A 12454-nucleotide genomic window follows, 5' to 3' on the forward strand; every position below is an offset into this window, starting at 1 on the left:
CTCCTCTCTCCTCATTCTTGCGAATGAGTCCCTGAACATTACTACTTTCTTTAGGAGCTCCCAGTGGTGTAATGGATTAAAGCCTTATGCCAACAGGACTGCTGACTTGAAGGTTGGGTTGCTGACCTGAAGGTTGCCAGTTCGAGTCCAGCCTGGGGAGAGCATGGATGGGCTCCCTCTGTCAGCTCCATGTGGGGACATGTAAGAAGCCTCCCACATGGATGACAAAACATCAAAAACATCCAGGTGTCCCCTGGGCAATATCCTTGCAGATGGCCAATTCTCTCACACCAGAAGTGACTTGCAGTTTCTCAAGTCACTCCTGACATGGAAACAAACTACTTTATTTGCTCTGCTTGCAAAGCATTTCCATCTTCATTTGAGAATAACCTACATGATCAGGTCTAAACAAACATGAAACATTTCTTTTTTTTCCTTAGGATTTTCTTTATGTGCTAACAACATACTTTTCCAACAAATATTTATGTACTTTTAATTTTTATTGTTGTAATAGAGTGAGGGTTTTTGATGAGTTAATGATGGTCTGCCTCAGATGCTTGTCTCAGACAAGAAAGGTAGGTGTAGATGTTTTAAATTAAGTAACAACTGTACTCGTAAATAGAGGCACATTAGTATTAAGAAACATAATCAATTTTTCTCATTTTAAAAATTTTCTACCATAAGTATTAGAAAATAGTTGGCACTGAAGCCCCTTCCACACAGCTGTATAAAATCCACATTGAACTGGATTATATGGCAGTGTAGACTCAGATAATCCAGTTCAAAGCAGATATTGTGGATTTTTTTTTAACTGTGTCAGATGCGACTTGAGAACATACTGCAAGTTTCTTCTAGTGTGAGAGAATTGGATGTCTACAGAGACGTTGCCCAGGAGATGCTCGGATGTGTTACCATCCTGCTGGGAGGCTTCCCTCATGTCCCTGCAAACTAGAGCTGACACATGGGAACTCACCCGTCTTGTGGATTTGAACTGGCAACCTTCAGTTCAGCAGTCCAGCCGGCACAAGGGTTTAACCCATTTTGCCACTGCGGAGGATTATCTACCTTGATATTCTGGATTATATAGCTGTGTGGAAGGGCCCTATGTAACTAATCTGCTTTATATAATAGTTGAATTCTGTTGTTGTGTCTATATGTGCCTTGAGGTTGCCTATTGACTTATGATAGCCCAATGGGATAATTTTATGTAAGGAATACTCAGAGGTGGTTTGCCATTGTCTTCTTTTGAAATTTAGCACATGGCATCTAGGGTTTTGAGGGGAGTTCCCATCCAAGTATTAACCAGCCCCAATACTACATAAGTTCCAAGATCAGAGAGGATCTGGTGCATAGCATTCAGGGTATTCAGATCTGTTACATTCCAACTAAAGTGGAGCCATTAAATAAATTAGATTTATCTATATATGGACTCACCATTTAGTGCTTAAATGGGTCCACTAATAGCTTAGTTAGATTCTTCAAGTACTGACTTCAATTAGATGGTTTAAGAATTTGCCAGTCTTAGAAATAATAATGGTGGTGGTAGGGAATAATGGTGGATTAAGGATCCAGATAGAATATTATATCATTGATATAATATTAGCAAGATTCTCTGACGGGCAACAAGTAGGAGGAATGTAACCCTTCAGAAATTGTTAGATGAGTGAATGGGAAGGTATATGCTGTCTTTGACCTTCTCCTGGAAGAGGATACACTGACCTGGTTTATCCCACTGAAATGTAATTGGATGATTTATGTGTCTCTCCATATGTATTTCCCAGACATAGCATCCATCAGTAGCAGGATGTGGTAGCCTTTATCCATTTTTATAGGAATCCAGTTTCACCAGTCATATACAGTATTCTGTCAAAGATTTGAATGATTCACTTGGTGTTATGATCATGAGACATGATAAATTGCCAAAAGGCATACCACCTACCTGTCTGCTCAACGGTTTCTCTAACCTGAGCTGATGAAGGTGATCTTGAGTGAGGCACTGAGGTCAATCGTGCAATGAAACAATTCAGCTGATAGCGCATTTGCTTAGATCATCTTGAAAATTCATAGCTTCCATGAAAACCATTGGCATGTCTCAAATGATATCAGGTCCAAAAAATGTGGCAGAAAATACAATGGATTTTATTTTCTTTCATTACCTGATCAAGATCAACCTTCAGGGTGTTTGTGATCTTTGAAATGGCATTTTAAAAATTAAAACAGTCCTTTCGGTGGTAGTCTAAAACCTTTTTATTCAGACAGGCTTTTAAGAAGAAGGTTTTTAAAATCAGTTCCTTTTTACTGTGGGTAGGATTGGAAGGAATATCAGTTTTAAATGCCATTTTAGTATATTTACTGTATTTCAATTTTGTTTTTACCACACAGCAACTTTTTAATTGCTTTTAAATTACTTTTTAACTTTTGCCTTTCACTTTTTAAACTTGCCTAGTGTGGAGTGTTGGCCGCATTGAGTCCCCATGGGAGGAAAAGTGGGGTATAAATAAAGATAATAATAATAATTTTAACTGACCATCTTCAGAAATTGATGAACAGGGAAGATTTTGCATGACAGCCAACCACAAATTATGAAGCAAGTTATGGAGCTGTTCCAGGTGCCTAATATTTCAACAATTTGAATTTAATGAAGTGATCATTGAGCCCAAGTGATGGAAGGCTTGGAAAGCTGCAGTTTAGCTCAATTAAGAAACCATATTTGAGCTTATTCAATCATAGTGGTAGTAGCAAAAAACAACTCAGTAGGGGTGCTTCCAGACTACACTTAAACCCGCTTCAGAGCCATTAAAGTCAGACAAGCAGGCTCAAGTCACATCCATAGATACTGCATTAAAACTGGTATCAAGATTGGAACAGATCTGATCAACTTTATCTACAAAGTGCCATGCGAATTCTTCACAGTGCACTGTCGAGAGGTCAGAGGTCGACCTTTGCGGGGTTGGATGTAGTAGACCCCTGACTACCCGAAACAGCTCAGAAGGCCAGTTCTTCGTGGATGCAATGTTGGCAGCAATATAAGACTTTTCTGCTACCTCCATCACTGTGGAATAGGCTTTTAAATATGCTCTATCCCGTGCTTGGTTGGATTTGCTACGAGTCTGGTTCCAACGTTGCTCTAGCCTCCATCTTACCCATTTCATCGCCGCCAACTCCTCATTGTACCAAGGGGCTGGTCTAGCTCTTTGCAATGAGAGGGGGCATTTGGGAGCAACTGTGTCAACTGCCTTGGTCATTTCTCCATTCCAGAGATCCACCATGGCTTCGATAGAACCACCTATTGCCCTGGCATGACACTCCCCAAGAGCCGTCAGGAATCTCTCAGGTTCTATAAGCCGCCTGGGGTGGCTCATCTTAATTTGCCCCCCACCCCTGCAGTGGATTGGGGAAGCAGTGAGTCTAAACCTGATCAGGTGGTAATCAGTTCACAACAACAGGACTGTGGATTCCCATCCCATAGAAAAATCTAGGTCCAAAGTGTGACCACATGGATTTTCCTGAGGATTGTCCCCATTCCAGCACAGTAACTACCACCCTGGAATGGGACCACCCCAACCCTCCCAAGCCTTAAAGTGAAATAAAAACTTACCAGGCCCCAATTGTGATTTGCACCCCCACCTCCTGAAGTGTCATTGGTACATTTCAGGAGGCCTACAGAGAAGCATTGTGGCAGTTCGGTAAGTTTCTTGTTGTTTTCAGGGCTTTTTTTGGGGGGGGGGGGATTTGGGGAAGAGGTGGCTGCCCTTTTTGCTTCTTCGGGCTCATTGAGCCTGAAGGAGTGAATTGGGCTGTGGGGACAGACTCCTGGGATTGTCACCACAGGCCCAATACCACATTATACCTGGGCCTTTCCGGAAGACCCAGGTCTAATGGGGTATCTAAATATTGACAAAGCAGGGGTTTCCTACTCTGTCACAAATTATTCCTCTTTTACCTGAGGTGTCGTTTGGTAAAAGTCCGACAGGTAAAAGTCCGACAGGGCCGGGGATATGGGCCTTGTTTGGAAGGAACTCTTAAGTACAGGTGAACTTGGAATATAACAATTAATTGGACCCTTAGATATCTAAGAAGACACATTAAGGAATCTGTGGACTCAAGGAAGGAGAAAACTGTTGGTTCTCCTTAATCATGAATTGTCTGGTGGAGTTAGAAGTTGTGGCACTGTAGTAGTTCCAATCACTGAAGCAATGGTTATAGAAGTGATGTAGGGAAGCCTCTTTGGGTGCTTCAGGGCTCTGTCTTATCCCACGTTTCGTTTAATGTACACGGATGTACATGAAACCACTGAAGAAAGTAAAACAGAGATTTGAGTTGTGGTATTACTGATATACCGAAGTTCTACATATGAATCATAGGAAGGAATGGGTTGATTGGGTTTAAACAGTGATAAACAAATTGGATAAGACAAATGGATGAAGTGTGAGGAGAGAAATTGCATAGCTGCAATTGCATATCCGCCTCCAAGTTCAAAACGAACAACCAAGCAGTGCTATGCTGAAGTGTTCAAATAGCCACAAAGTCACATGTTTAAGCACATACATTATGTGTAAGATTTAAGAACTCCCTCATCTTCTCATTATGCATGTAATGCCTGAGCACTTTGGCTTACAAAACATCATTGGTGTGAAATGAGCTAAGGTTGGGCTATTTACTACATAATAGGCTGCTTACAAGACCTAAGAGAGGAAACATGTTGCTCTTAGATCTCCTTTTCCTTGCATCCTCATACATTACTCCTACATTACAGCGAGAGTTTGTGCTTCCAAATGAATTGGAGGCTTCTGCTACATTGGCTCCACCATGTATAAATAATGCCAACAAATAAAACTGCCGTGGCTTCCTGAGCAGCAAAGTCTTGCTGGAGGACATTAATGTGTGTGATTACTAAATCAAAATGTTTTGTGGAATATATTTTTTAAAAAACCTTGCCTTCTGCCTAAATAAAGCCCATTTTATGGGAAGTTGCTCCATGAGATGGCACCTTCCCACATTGGCCTGTTTTTAAAAAGCACTGTGGTGCTCTCTCCATTAATCTTGTTACAGTTTGCTTACCTCCTTGATATTCCAAATTAAATTTGTAAATTATCTGAACATTTCAAATATGCTCTTTTCTGCATAGCAGATGCAATGAGCAGCCTGCAGTCACCCAGTCTGTGCTTCTTTTCCTTAATTATTCCCAGTGTTTTTTTTTAAAGTCTTCCAAGCTTTCACTGAAAGCGGAATAAAATGCAGCTAATTCAAATGAGCCAGTGTGTGTACTCCGAGGTTTCCTCCTCTCTCTTTAGCACCACATTTGCATCCTCCTTCCAGATTGCTCTCTCCTCTTCCTCTTTATTGCCACACAACATCAAACACTATCACTCAGATTCATGTTGCAGAGAAAATTCTGCACTATTAGAGGGGAGATTGTCTTTCTTTCCTCTGCGAGGAGTTTTGTTTTATTTCCCTAATGGAGGAGCTGAATGTTGAACTGCAGCACTGCTTAAGCCATAACATTTAATTTTCAACTTTTGTCCTTTACAGCCTATTAACTCAGAGGCCGTTTCTCTCCCTTTCCTCATTTTCCAGATGCGAATTGATCTCATTGTGCTCAAATGAATAAATGGTCCTAAAGTCCAAAGCATTTCCACATGTACTGAGCTTGTAAATTAGACCTGCTTTTCTTTTCTTTCTCTTTTCTTTTTAGGAGAGGTCCCAGAAAGTGTGACAGTGCTACACTTCCAAGTAGCTCCAACCTATATTTTCTGGCTGTCGGGGATAGGCCTTTAGCATTGAAAATCTTTATTAGAAGATGAAATGTACTGCAGGTTGAAAACTAAAATACCCGCAAATCCAAAATTGTCCACATGGGTGGCTGAGAAAGTAGCATACTGCATTTATGGAAATCTAATGTGCCATCAAATCTACTGCACATCTCAATTTTCAAAACCTTGAAACAAAAAAAGGATTTCCTCCCAATTCACCAATTTTGTCCTGAGTGTGAGGATGTGTTCTCTATAAGAAATCATTAGACCCATATTCAATACTTTCATTGAATGGATTGTGGATATTGAGTTATTTAACTTTTAATGGGAGCTCTGGGTGGCACAGCAGATTAAACTTGTGCTGCTGAACTTGCTGACCGAAAGGCTGGTGGTTCGAATCTGAGCGGGGTGAGCTCCTGATGTTAGCCCCAGCTTCTGCCAGTGGGCAGTGGGAGCTCACCCTGCTCCCTGGATTCGAACTGTTGACCTTTTGGTCAGCAAGTTCAGCAGCTCAACAGTTTAACTCGCTGTGCCACCGGGGCTCCTTCAGCGAAGTAGTGCACACTAAAACTACAGCTCTGTAATGGAACAATCCATGTCACCATTTTGTACTTTTGTTTAAATCTGCAAAAGAAATCATGATATTACAACAGGAAAAGGCAGAAAAAAATGATCATGTAACTGCCCTGATTCCATGCTATAGAGTCCTCTGATCTGCAATTCATTTAGGTTCACCACATTCCCTCAATTATACTACTAGAGCTTTCCAGTAAAGAATAATAATAATAATAATAAAACAACAACAACAACAACAACAACTTTATTCTTATATCCCTTCCCATCTCCCCGAAGGGACTCGGGGTGGCTCACATGGGGACCAAGCCCAGCGATACACAATAAAATGGAACCACATAAATACATTTATAATATATAGACATAAAATCATAGATTAAAACATGCTCAGAGCCGATATCTAATAGGCACTGTGAGTGTATTCAAAACTGGAGGCAAAGCAAACATTGCATATGTGCAATATCTTATGACCTCTACTGAATGGATCAGAAGAACAGTAGCTGGGTATAGGTGGAAGTAACAGATAGTCATCAATTTATGCCAAATTAGTCAAATGCACATTGAAATAGCCAGGTTTTCAGATCTTTACAGAATGTGGTCAGGGTGGGGGCTAGTCTAATTTCTCTCAGAAGAGAGTTCCAGAGCTGGCGAAATCTATATCCCCCATCAAACTACAAATCCCAGGATTCCATGTCAATTACTAGTGGTATCATGCTATAATTGTATGTTTAAATGCATGCAAGTCCAGCTTTCTTCTATTTTTCCCATGATCTTCTGTTCTAGGACTGCATCCACTCTGCAGAATTAATGCATTTTGACATCACTTTAACTGAACATGGCTCAAAGCTATGGAATCCTGGGAGCTTTGGTGAAAACACCAGCACTCGCTAGCAGAGAAGATAGAAGACCTGTAAAATTACATCTCCCATCTCCCAAAACACTGATCAATGTGGGTTAAATTGCATTAATTCTACAGTCATTCAGGGAATCCCTAGGAATGAAGTTTTTGTTGTGATCTGAACTACATTTTATTTTGCTTTTTTCTGAGATTCACCCCTTTCTATACCACTGTTTCTTTCGGATGAGATGTTCCTTATCCCTCTCCACTGCATTTGGTGGTTAATAATACATTGCCATCAGAGATCCATATCTATTTATGCCCCTGAAAAGTGAACTTGTCCTTCTCCATTGAAAGCACAAAAGAGTGTGCATTTATCTATCTATGTATGTATGTGTGTGTGTATACCTTCTACCCTGTTTCCCCTAAAATAAGACATCCCCAGAAAATAAGACCTAGTAGAGGTTTTGCTGAATTGCTAAATATAAGGCCTCCCCTGAAAATAAGACCTAGCAAAGATTTTGTTTGGAAGCATGCCCATCGAACAGAACACCAGAGCATGTAGGATCGATAAATGCACATACCATATACATGGAAATAATGGTAGTAACAAGAAATTATTGACAGGATTCACAGTTTGTCTGGTTATGCTGGTTTGTGATGACAACTACTGTACAGTATACAATAAATGTTCATTTTTTTGTTCAACAATAAATGTGAATTCTTCTTCATGGAAAAATAAGACATCCCCTGAAAATAAGACCTAGCACATCTTTGGGAGCAAAAATTAATATAAGACACTGTCTTATTTTCGGGGAAACACGGTATGGTGATATATGCTTGCCTGGTTTATGCATCATTCCAAATAGAGAAAATGTGCTTCAGAGAACAAAGTAGGACATCCTGCATATTCTACCAGGACAAGTGGGAGAAAAACTACTTTGATGTTTATCTAAAACATAGTTTTGAAAGCTGTGCTTTCTTTCATTGATCAGAAAGTTACTTATACACAATGGTCTTCAAAATAGTTCTGTAATTTTCTATCTGCTTCTGATTCCAAGGAGAAAGAATTTCTAAAAAATCAGTGAAGATCTCTGATAAGGTTGTGACTACAGAAATGTTATATAATAGCAATTATGAAGGATTCCATAGCAACTTAACTTTACATGATATTTATTGCATGATTTTGTTCTTTGGTTTATAACAGGTATTCCAGGTATTAGTAATAGAGAGTAAGTAGGTCTTTTCAAGTAAGCCACACAGTCTCAGCTTAACATACCAAAGAAAATTATATTCAGACCTCCTTTGTAGAAAGGAGAGGATACAGCTCTAGCAAAAATAATAATAAATCGTGTGTCTCAGCACAAATTTATCTATTTAATGGAAGAAATTAAACAGTCTGGAAAGGAAGATAATTCTTTTTTAATACCCACAGGACAATAAAAATGGTCTTCAACTGATAGAGTAGATTTTACCACTCAAGACTATCGATTGCATATACTATTTTCTTTGCATCCTCACATAAAAGTCTACTCATACACAGAACACTAGTGTATCAAGGAGAATACTCCAGCCTACCATTACTCAACATGGTGCCTTCAAATGTTTGGATCACAAGTCTCCCTTTAAGATAGATTTTCTATGCTATTCAGGCCCAATGGGAGATATAATCCAAAGGGTGTCAGGTTCTAGTTCATCACTTGCCTGCTTTGTTGGCTGTCTCTTCATAGAAACATTTTGGTATAGGGAAAGTATTCATAAATTTGTTCTCTCACCTTCTATATGGTGTCATCCGTTTTTATCATTTCTGGATTTTGATCCATCTTATTTTTCTGTTGTCAGAGCCTTAAAATAGGTGCTAGGTTAAATATTGGAAAGCACTAAGAATGGTTGGCCAAAAGGATTGTCCTTGGAGGTCTTAAATGTATATTTATATGAATGTTTTAATCTAATTAATTTAAATTGTAATTAATTGTTTTATACATGTGTTTTATATTTGTAAGCCGCCCTGAGTCCGCCTTTGTGGGTGAGAAGAGTGGGGTAGAAATGTTGTAATAAATAAATAAATAAATAAATTCCAGACTCAATATGCATGTCAGGGGAAACTTAAGATACAGGAAATCTATGTATAAGTAGGGAACAGGACTATATGATATACAAGGGACTTCAGCCCATTTTAGGATGCTTGGACTTCAGCTGAAGAAAGGAGCCCACTGGCTCCCATCAGACAATGTCGATCAATATCCAGAGGGGCTCAGTTCCTCAAGTGAAGTCCAAGTGTTGCAGGAAGCAGTGGTGGCAACACAGGAGACTTCCTATGTTGCAAAAGAAACGATGGGGGGAAGCTGGGCAGTGATGCTTCCCCTCGGGGGGATGGGGTGAGTGGCAAGGCATGGGGCAATGGGTTCCTCATGCATCCGCTGGGGCCCAGCTGGATTCACCACGATCCATGCCGAATCATGTGTATGTGTGTGTGAATGTGATGAGGTTGCTAATGCCAAATTCCAGGTAGGATCAGGATTTGAAGGATCAGGATTTATGTAAGTGGAGACTGAGTCTTTATATCAGCCACTGGAAGGATATACAGTGAATAAAATTATGCTAGTATAAGCAGAATATGCTACACAAACCCCCAGGTTCCATCTACTTTGCATATTATAAAAGCAAAAACAATCAGTCACAGTTTGTGTGGGACGGAGATATGGATAAAATTGCCATTTTAGAAAGCTTTGTGAAAGCAGTTAACTGCTGTGTCTCTGAGAATGCCTTTTGTACTTTTAAAACCAGAAATTCTGTGTCAATAATGTCTTCAATTACTGGCTTGGGTTACCGAACGATAGGCGATTCTCCTAGTGAGAGACAACATGCCATCTAACGCAGCAATGTGAAATTTCAGAGGTTTATTTTACAGGGTTAATTTAACCGCTGCCAGGTTCGAAATTGAAAACTAGCTTCATGATATAGAAACCGAAAATGATTTGGCAGCATTAGCTGATCCCAAGTTCTCCATGGTTTCATGCCATAAAATCGCAGTGTGCTCAGAAAGAGTATCTGTCAGATTTGAGTGCTCATTCTCAGAAAAGAGCTTTTACTGCTTTATGATATCAGATGGCACACACAGCAGCCTTAGAAGAGTGAAATAAGACAGTGCAGCATGAATTGAGACACAGCATTTGGGGAACTGTATACGATACAGCCTGTTACTTGTGTTCACTTGATTGATTCCTAGTCTGCCTTTTAATCTAGAAATCTCCCCAAGGCAACTTCTATAAAATGAATAAATATAGCCACATTACAAATGCCATGTTGATATCAGTAAGGAATTATGTTAGAGTCTTCTTAATTGGTTAGAAATTCTTACTACTGGGAAAAAAAAGAAATGTAGTGGTCTGTTTCTGGTTAAGACAGACAAGGAGAAATTGTTGCCTTGTAGCAAATCTGCATTCAGTCTGCAGTGACTCTTGGACAATCTTGCATTCAGTCTGCAGTGACTCTTCCTTGTTAGTGTGGTGGTAAATTTGGTTCAGGTTTTCGTTTCAGTTTTAAAGGGTCCATACCCCATAGAATATGTTCAACATTTGGCTTCTCCTTTAAAGTTCAGAGTAAAATCTGGAGTAGATTCACTGCTTGGTTGGCGTGGAAGCAATTGATCTTGGGGAAATCAGACTTCTGGTTAGATTCCTCTTCTCTTCTAAGCCACATTCCATCATGAAGCATTGCTGGCTTTTTAAGTTGGGAAGGTGGGAGGTGAATGGGGGAAATCTTACTGCTGCCAATTCATCCTCTCCCTACTTCAAGCAGACTGCAAAAGAAGCATACTACTGTCTTGTAGCAGTGATTTAGAGATAAAAACAAAGATTCACACATGTTGTCGAAGGCTTTCATGGCCAGAATCACTGGGTTGCTGTGAGTTTTCTGGGCTGTATGGCCATGTTCCAGAAGCATTTTTTCCTGACGTTTTGCCCACATCTATGGCAGGCATCCTGAGAGGTTGTGAGGCCTGTTGGAAACTAGGCAAGTAAGGTTTATATATCTGTGGAATGCCCAGGGTGGGAGAAATAACTCTTGCCTTTTTTTAGGCAAGTGTGGAGGCTGCATGTGGCCATGTTGATTAGCACTGAATGGCTTTGCAGCTTCAAAGCAGGAAGCAGCCAGGCTTTGAATGCTGCAAGGCCATTCAGTGCTAATCAAGGTGGCCAACTGCAACATCCACACTTGCCTCAAACAGACAAGAGTTCTTTCTCCCACCTTGGACATTCCTCAGGTATATAAACCTCACTTGCCTAGTTTCTAACAGACCTCACAACCTCTGAGGATGACTGCCATATATGTGGGTGAAATGTCAGGAATGAATGCTTCTGGAACATGGCCATACAGCCCAGAAAATTCACAGCAACCCAAAGAAACACATTTTAGGTGTTGTGACTTCTTCAAGAAGGATAGGCAGGAGGCAGAAGAAATCACTCCCACTAAAGTCTGAACTTCAAGAGCTTATAGATGCTAAGATGGTGTCTTTGACTTGGGGTGCTCCACCTACTCCCAGAAAAAGTTGTGAAACAAATACATTGATAATAAAAAGACAGGGATCTTCTTCACTATGATATGATATTGCTGACCACTCCATAAAATAATGAGACCATAGTGAGAAATTGGATTGAAATATGGGCCACTTTATTTAAGCTGTCACCTATTCCCTTGAGACGTGAAAAGCAACCTAGTTGAATATGCTGAAAGGCTGCAACAACTAAAATTTATGTTCAGGCTGATATGTGGCCATTTCAAGACCCCAAAATATTGAGATGTCAAAGAGGGTGGGAGGCACATCAAAGCATGTACTTAATGATAGGATGAGAAAGTGAATGGGGTAAAATGGAGCCTCAAGCACAAATGGACCATGGGCACATGACCATTGGTTGAAGTCACTCCTTCAGTATTCAGCCCATTAGGACTTGTTCCCAATCTTCCCTGTACCCCAAGTTTGAGAAGCAGTTTTGGCCACAGGAATGTGACCCATGCTTCCATTGAATCTGCCATCCAAGGCTGCAACCAGGCTCAAAGGGCTACTTCCACCTCACCCACTCTAATTACATATCTTCCCTAAATTAATTATAACTATAGTGAATAAATAAATTAGAGAAACAGCAGACAGATCTGATCAGAGCACAAAGCCAAACACGCAGTCATGGAAATATCCCCTGCCACTGACTAGAATACCTCATCAGACGGGCTCCTTTCCCTGTTACATACACAGCTTCCTGTTATATACACAGTTATATACCCCCCTTTCCTG

This window comes from Anolis carolinensis, chromosome 5 (assembly GCF_035594765.1).
Source record: "Anolis carolinensis isolate JA03-04 chromosome 5, rAnoCar3.1.pri, whole genome shotgun sequence".
Classification (NCBI taxonomy): domain Eukaryota; kingdom Metazoa; phylum Chordata; class Lepidosauria; order Squamata; family Dactyloidae; genus Anolis; species Anolis carolinensis.